At 41.0% G+C, this 8923-nt stretch overlaps 1 long non-coding RNA gene across 1 annotated transcript; it reads right to left on the bottom strand.

The window, feature by feature from the left end:
- Window positions 1–28: 28 nt before the first annotated feature.
- On the bottom strand, window positions 29–8064 carry LOC136790168 (uncharacterized). The gene is made up of 3 exons (XR_010829610.1): window positions 7217–8064; window positions 6368–6473; window positions 29–168 (listed from the first exon to the last, which is right to left on the bottom strand). It is a non-coding gene; the product is annotated as an uncharacterized lncRNA (long non-coding RNA).
- Between the last annotated feature and the right edge of the window lie 859 nt (window positions 8065–8923).

The raw sequence follows: 8923 nt of genomic DNA on the forward strand, positions 1-8923 counted from the left end.
CTTGCCTTCCCGGAGGCCGAGCGGCGGTGTGCGGGCTGCCGTGCCTTCGGCTCAGCCGCCCTCCCGGCGCACCGCCTGCCGTCAGGAGATCCTAATCCATCTTCTGGGCCATATCCTCCTGCGGGGATCGCTTCTGCGGCTGATCTCCCTTCGACACCCACTCTTTAGCTACGTTGAATTAACGAGAGGGTTTAAAAAAATAAATAAATAAAATAAAAAAAATCAGAAATATTAAGCAAAATGGCTTAGGCAGTGTGTACTCCCTCTGCCCTTTGCTGCTGACTCTCCCTGTCTGACTGCTTGGTGCAGCCTGTTGCTGTTCTCCAGCACAGCCTAAGCTGCTTGAGCGAGGGCTTTGCCATCTCTGTCTCTCCAAAGCAGCCTGTTAGACGTTGGAAGAGTGATCCCAAGCCAAGTGCAGTGACTGAACTGCAGTTTAGATCCGATCAGAGCCCGCATAAAAGGCGAGCAACAAGTTTCACTGTTGAGGCGTGAGAGGAGAGCGTCGGTCAGAAAGCCTGTCAGCAAGGCAAAATGTTTTTCTGCAACATAAACTGCCAAACCGTGAGGGATGTGCTGCCCTGCTAGCATCTCTGAGTTCCGCACCTCTTTGTTAATGAATGTCAAGACAATAATTTTGTTAGAATTTATTGACTGATTACACTCGAAACCATTAGGTCCACCAAATGAACTAGTTTGTTTTGTTATTACAATGGTTTGTTTTCAATCAGGTCTAGTTCAGTACATTTTCTAAAATAATGCATAAACTTGTTATAGAATATGAAAATCCAGCTGGCAAACTTGTTGTTCAACATAGATTCCAGGTTTGCCAGGAATCCCTCTTCTTTGATATGTATGGAAACCAAGCCAAACATAATTTCAGTATATTTATAGGGTGTTTTCCAATTAGCCAAGCTGTAATAATATATTTATAGATGGTTTGGGGCTGTCTGGATTCAAAGGTGGGTTTGAATCTTTAATCCAAAAACATAACATGACACCACATCGCCCTGAAATGCTGAGTATTATATTTCTTAACGATGTCTTCCCTATTTTTTTTTAAGATAAAGCAAAATAAATTATCCTGAAATGATGGAATACATATTCATCTACATGCATTGATTCCTTTAAATTGTGTTTTTTATCTCCTCCTTATAGCTAAGAGATAGCTTTAGCTGATGTGGAGGAAGTATTTCTGTAAATATGTCAACCACTGAGCTACCTGATGCCCTTTATCACTGCTGATGCATATTAGCTACTTCAAGTTCAATGTATATGCATTACTGAACACACAGTTATTCAAGATAATATGATGTAAGAATGCTAAAATGCTTAGGCTGCTAAGAATATTTTCATGTCAGTGCTGAATAAATAATGCAATCATAAAAATGAGTCCATGTGCAGAAAAAGTTACAGCATATTCACAAAGTCATTGCACTGAAAAGAAGGAAAATAATTTGTCCCAAAGCCTAGAGAGTTTTCTGGAAAATAAGTTAGCTGGGACTGATGTAATGTACATCCATTGGTAATTGGTCTGTATTATTTATTGGATCCCATTGTTTAAATAAAAAAAAAAGAGCATTTAAGGCTTGTGTTTCTACATAACACATTTAAACAGTTTTAAGTGCAATTCAAGTCATTTCAGATTTCCTCAACACTTGGGAGGGTGACTGTTTTCCTCCTTTGTTTCCTATAAAACACGCGAGTATTTTATTTTGCTTTACTGACACTTATTCGAGATCTTGTTGTTGCTGTTCTTCAAATGAATTAACAGATGTAATTTGCTAAATCACACATGAAAATTCTCTTTATTTTTTACATGTGTAATTTCAAATGGATAAATATGTGACCCATCTATTTTTCTTTTCAGATTGCTTGCCAGTTAGCTTAACTGCCTCTTGCTGCATATTGTGACCCTTATCTTTGACCTTCTCTGTCTCTTGACCCAAGCTCTTTGGGGTCCTGACTTCAAGTGTTTGATCAGATTTTCCCTGAGAACCTGTCACTTGAACATCAGCCTGTGAAAAGCTGTCTATTACATCTAAGCAAATGAGGACCTCTTTATGACCTGTTGCTCACGCTGCTTGTAAACTCATATACTACAAGCAACTCTGCCTTAAAGAATCGGTAACCTAAAGTCTTTTTCCTTTCTTTTACTTTAGTGTTGATGGTCTCTCCTGCCAAAATGCACGATGTGTCAGCAATCCTCCCTCCAGCCAAAGAAGGCTAGACGCAGCTTGCCGTGGAGCCTGTCAACTCCATGTGTCAGCCTGAGGGAATTAAATGAGAGCAATGAAACGTGCCTTCTACCTCCAGTGTCTCTAGCCTCTAGCACCTACTGGTACATAAGCAAAGGAGGAGGAGTAGCACAGCTGGCCTGGCTCCAGTCCCATAGTTTTACTCTTAATAGCAAATGTTTCTAGTGCAAACTTGTTCCAGCTTATTTTACAACTCATTTAGAAACTGCAGTGTTAAAACTACTTTAGCTTCACTACTCATTTCAATCCACTTTTCAAGTTATAGAGCTGATCCAGCAGTCATTAAACAGCAGCGTTTTGTTGCTTACAGAGATCTGGATTCAAAGATATCCTGGATTTGTGCCTCAGTAATGGTTCTTGAGCTCTGGTAAATGCATTAACTGTTAACTTAAACTAGTCTGTCAGTCTGACACAATTTCATTCTGAATTGCAGAGAAGCCTGTGCAGTTCATCTTTCTAGCAGCAAAAGAGGTCATAAAGTGAATACAAAACATGGAAAGCAGGTTCAACTCCTGGCCCACCATCCACTTTTTTGTACGCTGTGAGCTCTCTCAGGGCAAAACACTGTCAAAAGTGACTGCTGCCTTTGAGAACTTAATTTTTTAGCCACCCAAGGGCAGGCACATACTGCAGAGCTTTCCATAGCCAGGAGCCACCAGCCTCCATGGCAACCCTGGGTGATCTTGAAAGTGTCTCAGATCAGACCACTCTTGAAATCAGCATCTTTCTGTATCAGCCTTTCTGTAATTCTCCCCTCGCTAAAATGAGAATAATATGAAATTCCTAGATGTATTTTGATATCTGCTAATCATGATCTTATTTTGATTATAGAAGCACAAGATTAAAAAAAAAAATACATAGAATTCAAGTTCAGAAGCAGAACAATCTCAAATGTGTGTAGTTGATGAAAGGGTGACGGTGACTAACTTCAGTTCTTGCATCAGAAGAAAGTGCAAAGTAGGAAAGCATGTGTAATTTTGATCTAATTTTGATCTAATGTTTGCCTTGAGAGCACAACACAACCACAGCTGCTCATCCTCTAGTGAAGATGCATATACCCAACTTGTGGCTATAAGCAATAGTGATCTGTTCCTGTAGGAAGCACAGGGCATCACTTTGTTGTATTTGTGCGGCTGCACACGCTCAGTCATTGCCAGTCTCCATGGCTGTTCATAATGCAGTAATAATCTCCTTTCTGTTTTTAAAAGTGCATGAGATTTACACACCACAGTAGCAAAACTGTGCAATGCTGGCATGAATAATGTGTTATGACAACCCCTCAGGGAGCAACTCCTGTTGGCAGTGTGTGTGTAATCCCTGGATGGCCTTCTGCACTGGTAACGGCACGGTAACAATGGAAACGTGAGCGTGGCCTCGGGTGTCGCATGGCTTGGCTTGGCGGGCTCAGCTGTGCTGGCAAGGCAATGCAGCTCAACACCAAAACGGACGGAGAAGTGGCTAGTGGTCACTGTAGAGGGCCGTCTGCTAGATGACCCAAACTCTCTATGCTATATCAAGAAAAGGTTTTATAAGAGAGCTGCTGAACTTTCTGTGGAATTAAACTTTAGTCGTGTCTCACTCTGTTGTGTATGCTGTCTGTAACAGTAATCCGCTGTAACACTACTGCAAAATTGTTCTTGCTCTGTTAGTAATGATCTATCAGTGCAATTTGCTAGTGCCTGTTATCCGTGCTAATATCTGTACCTTACCTGTTATCTATAAAAAAAAGATTATAAGGAACAGAGGTAATGTTCTGAATAAAATGTATGTAAAACTCTTTTTAATAAGAGTAAATATTGAAAGAGATGGCATTAATATCTTGAAATACACTGTACCAGTAGCTGTAATGGTGTTTGGAAGCATGATTTCCCCAGATTAGGAAGGGGACAATATTATCAAAGGGGAAACAACTTGGGCACCCAGCTGCAGGAAAAGCCATTAGTGGCATTTATGTAGATCATATATTTCCCTTCATTATCATGAACTGATTCTCTCTAGGTACCAAGGGCACCTGCCTCCAGACAGACGGCTCATTACCCACTTTCTCCCTTACCGATGGGATCTGGAGAAGCTGCATATTCTTCTGTAGTATGCATCTGGCCTGTGCCAATTTCTTAAGTCACCACACCAGTTTATGGTGATGGTTTTCTGTGGCAGAGACACACAGAATTATTTTGTGGTAAGATCCTGAAGTCAGATCAACTTTTTTATTTATCTACCGTTTTATCCATTAACCCTGCAGTAACTGTAGTGCAAATGTCCTTATTCTTGCTTTCACTTTTTGTTAAACAAAGCATCAGCAGCTGGCCAGCCTTCACTGGTACAGCTCAACACTTTACCTGCACTGAACACAGGCCAGACTTTGATTCCTCAGCCTTTTTCAAAGGGTGCCTCTTCCTGACTCCTGCCAGCCCAAAGGATTAAGAATAATGCTCCAGCAGTTAGATATACAAACCTACATCTATCCATAAACTACACAAATTGATAAATATTGCTGTGCCAGCTACAACATGTCTAGCAAAACTAGATTTGCTGTGCACAATTACTCAATTAGCTCCAGTGTAATCTAATCAGGTTATCTGAAGACACTGATTTTAGTAGCTTAGAAGAGGGGTTCCCAAACTGTTCATGCATTCTCCCCAAGCATGCATGGTTTGCAGGACAGTGTAGGAGTTGCTTTCATTACCTGTGGCCACCACCACTGCTGCTGGTAGTGGTCCCTGCCACCGGTGTAACCGCCAGTGGTGATACCTGGCTTTAAAAGTTTGTGAAAGCCACATTCAGAAACTTGTTTCCCCTCAAAGAGGGTAACCAGGGCATCTGAATGAGCTTTAGCAACCTTTAGCTAGGCCAGCTCAAACCTGCAACTAACGAGGATCTCGTAGTCCTGGACTACCAACCACAAGCCTTTGTTCTCCTGGTGGTTGTCTGCGCTAGGTACACACAGCAGGTCAGGTAAACATGTCTCAGCCTCATTTAGCTGTTGCGAGGAATCTGTTTTACTGTGTACCTGTTTCTGATGGGCTGTTCACAAGGTCAAGAGCTTTTGAACACTATGTAAGCTTCTGGTTACCGCAGTTCAGCGTTTCAGTTGGGATTACGTTAGCTAATAAACAAGAATGTTTTAGGGCACTTAATGCTGCACTAAAACACCGCAGGTGCGAAGTGCCACAGGCGTTTGATTTGTATGTGCTAAAAAAAAGTTCACTTTTGTATTGGTTTGAGTATATTCTGTCCATACCACTCCAGTTTTATGTCAGACTAGATATTGCCAGTCCCCCCCAGACAACGTAAAGCCAGTACAAATACCATATTGTGTACTCTGGATAATTCAGCAGCAGTGCAGTTGTGTGCTCCTGCCCAATCCATTTGGACTGCTAGGTGATCCAGTACCACACAAATCAAACGTTAATGGTCCTGTCAGTATGTCCTTACCGAAATTGGGGTTTCTTAATTGTCTCGGCCTCTCTTCTGTCTGGCACACATATGAACACAAAGAAATCTAATATTTACCAGAGCAGCTGTTTCCTACCTCCTTCCCCGCCTGTAGCCCCCCGGGACACCATCCTAATAGAGTTCTGTGTAAACAGCAGTTGGCAAAAATCCTAAAGTCCCTTCAAAGGCAAATATGACATCACTGTGACACGTTATCTCAAATTTCTTGAGAAAATTATTTCCTCAAGATAATGCCCACCAGAGAAATTGAGCAAGATGAGGGTGTTCCCGGAGGGCCTCATCCATGGCTGTGCATTGTCCCCAAGCCCTGACAGCCAGATCTGGGCTGGTGGAGGGAAGCTCTCAGGGCCTTCACAAAACAGGCACAGTGGGCCTGGCCTTGTTTGCAGGTGATCTGCATAAACACGATGCTTTCTAGTATTTTCTTTGTATTTGTAGTAAAATCTAAAGCTCCCATTTACTGTTGGAAAGGAAAATGCCACCCAACCAGCAGTCTGGTCCTTATAGCACCTGTTCAGTCTCAGTGTCCAAAAGTCAAGTTTCAGTCCATTTAATCCTGCATGCCTTTTCAATTTCAGACATACCAGAGCTTTCAGTACTTTTGAGAAAATATATGCCATTAAATATGATACATTAGATTCATTTCAACATACCTGACTTGCAGCAGTACTGTTCCAAAGATAATTGCATTTGGGTTTTTCTTTCCATAACAGTACCTTGAAAAAAAATCTGCAATTTTCTTCTCTTGCGTAGCTCCTGCTAAAATCAATGGAGTGACCTCAGTGGCACAGTCTACTTAAGGTATCTCTTCTTTCCCCAGACCTGATTAGCTGCTTTGCAGGCCAGATCTAGCCATAGCATCACTGGCTCATCATCTTGCTATGAGATTTTAAAAGGATTATGAAAAGGATTATGTATGATAACCTTTTATCCTCCTGTCACTGTCTTGAACTTGGTCTGTGTGAGCAATGGCTTGATGTCATTTACGGGATCACTCTGCAGTTGTAAATTCTAGTAAAACTTTTCCTCAAGTAAATTGGCTGTAAATTGGCACAAAATCCCCAGCACAAAGAGGACATGTACATGTTGGCAAGAGTCCAGAGGAGGGCCACAAAGATGCTCAGAGGGCTGGAGCACCTCTCCTATGAAGACAGGCTGAGGAAGTTGGGGTTGTTTAGACTGGAGAAGAGAAGGCTCCAGGGGGACCTTATAGTGGCCTTCCAGTGCCTAAAGGGGGCATGCAGGAAAGCTGGGGAGGGACTTTTTACAAGGGCATGTAGTGATAAGATGAGGAGTAATGGCTTTAAACTGAAAGAAGGTAGCTTTAGATTAGATATAAGGAAGAAATTCTTCCCTCAGAGGTTGGTGAGGCACTAGAACAGGTTACCCAGAGAAGCTCTAGATGCCCCATCCCTGGAGATATCCTGAAGACAGGGATGATGAAAGCATTCATGTAAGGAGCAATATCATAGTAAGTTAAAACTAGCAATGGTGATACTTACTGTTTTTTAAAGGGTAGTTCAGGCAGATGTTCCACCACTCCTGGTAGCATAAACAAGTTGAAATCGGTTTTTCATCCCAACAGGGATGTAAACGTTGCAGGAAAGAAGCCATGTGAACATTAGGTAGATTTTTTAATGCCAGTTTTAAAATACAAATGCATGGGAAAAACTCATTCTCTTAGTTGACTTATGATGGAAGTTTCCATTTGGTTTTGGATTTACACATCCAAAAAAATAGGGTCAACTTTTTCAGAATACCCCCTCTTTTTTTTTTCCATCTCCCAGCCTGCACAGTCTCTAGTGTAGCAGCATGGTAAAGACAGGCTAATTGTGACTAATTAACACCCATTTGTGAAACTGTTGGGACCACCAGGCCAAGCAGAAACCTATATCCCACCTTATATTTGGAGGAAAGTGTACAGGGTAAAGCACTGCTGAACAGTAGTAAAATACTTAGCTATCTATCTGTCCACACATAGCCTCCAGTGTGACATTAACCTCCCTCAGAGTATTTTGTCTGGTGGATATAATGCTATGTAGAAATAATTGGAAGTTACGTATTTCATGTGCAATCACCTGATGAAAAAAAAAAATCATAATTTTCCTATATAAAAAGCTTCAAATTTTCCAAAAACTTTAATTTGTGTTGAGGGAAAACAAAAGGAAAGAGAAAGAAAGAAAGAAAGAAAGAAAGAAAGAAAGAAAGAAAGAAAGAAAGAAAAAGAAAGAAAGAAAGAAAGAAAGAAAGAAAGAAAGAAAGAAAGAAAGAAAGAAAGAAAGAAAGAAAGAAAGAAAGAAAGAAAGATCGGAAAGTCTCCAGCTGCTCTGTTCTTACCAGAAATTAGACTTAGTAGAAATAGTATCAGGAAAAAAGTTTGAAATTCATTTGATGTGTTAATTGGACAATAGCAACAGGATCCAAGAAGGTAATCCAGACTGATTCCATTATCACAGCTGGTGTTTTGGTCTTGCTTGAGAAAATGGGTATTTTTGTTTTCCTCTCCATTTTGGATCTCTCCTTTATGCATGGGTCGGGCTGGCAGTCTCTGTGAAATTGTTGCCTTTTCAAGCTTAGAAGAATTATTTGAGAGTTAATATGTTTGATTCTTTTTTCAGCTCGCAGCCTTATCTCCCTCCCAGACACAGTCAACCTCAAATCAACAATTTGCTGTTGAAGATGTTACATTAGTTCCTGTCATAACACGCTGCATCTGTCCTCCTTACTATAACTTTAAAATGTAACTGTAATGCAGCAGCTCTTCCAAGTGATTTTCCTCCTACTCTTTCTACATCTGCACTTACTCCACCCCTGATACTCACTGAACACTGAAAGCATGGTATTAAGACAGTTTAAGGAAGGCATATTTCTCACATTTCTTCTGTGTATACAATGTTTAATCGTCAATAAACGATGCTTTTCTAATCTATATTTTACATTTATTGAGAGCCATTGCTCATCTATCAGACATACTTCTGACTGTGTTTTGAATTGGATTATTTAAGAAGTACTGAGAAAATGCCTGAAAACCTTTATTGGTATGATATCACTTCTAACAGACAAAGAAGTCATACTTGTTTCTCCCGGACACTTTGGCTAATCATTTTTCCTGGGAACTTCAGCTAATCCCAACAGCATAAAGGCTTGCTGGAAGAAGGAAACGAGGGCCCACACATCCCACAGGGTACAGGAACTGAGGTGATGGAGTA

This window comes from Anser cygnoides, chromosome 1 (assembly GCF_040182565.1).
Source record: "Anser cygnoides isolate HZ-2024a breed goose chromosome 1, Taihu_goose_T2T_genome, whole genome shotgun sequence".
In the NCBI taxonomy this organism is placed as follows: Eukaryota; Metazoa; Chordata; class Aves; order Anseriformes; family Anatidae; genus Anser; species Anser cygnoides.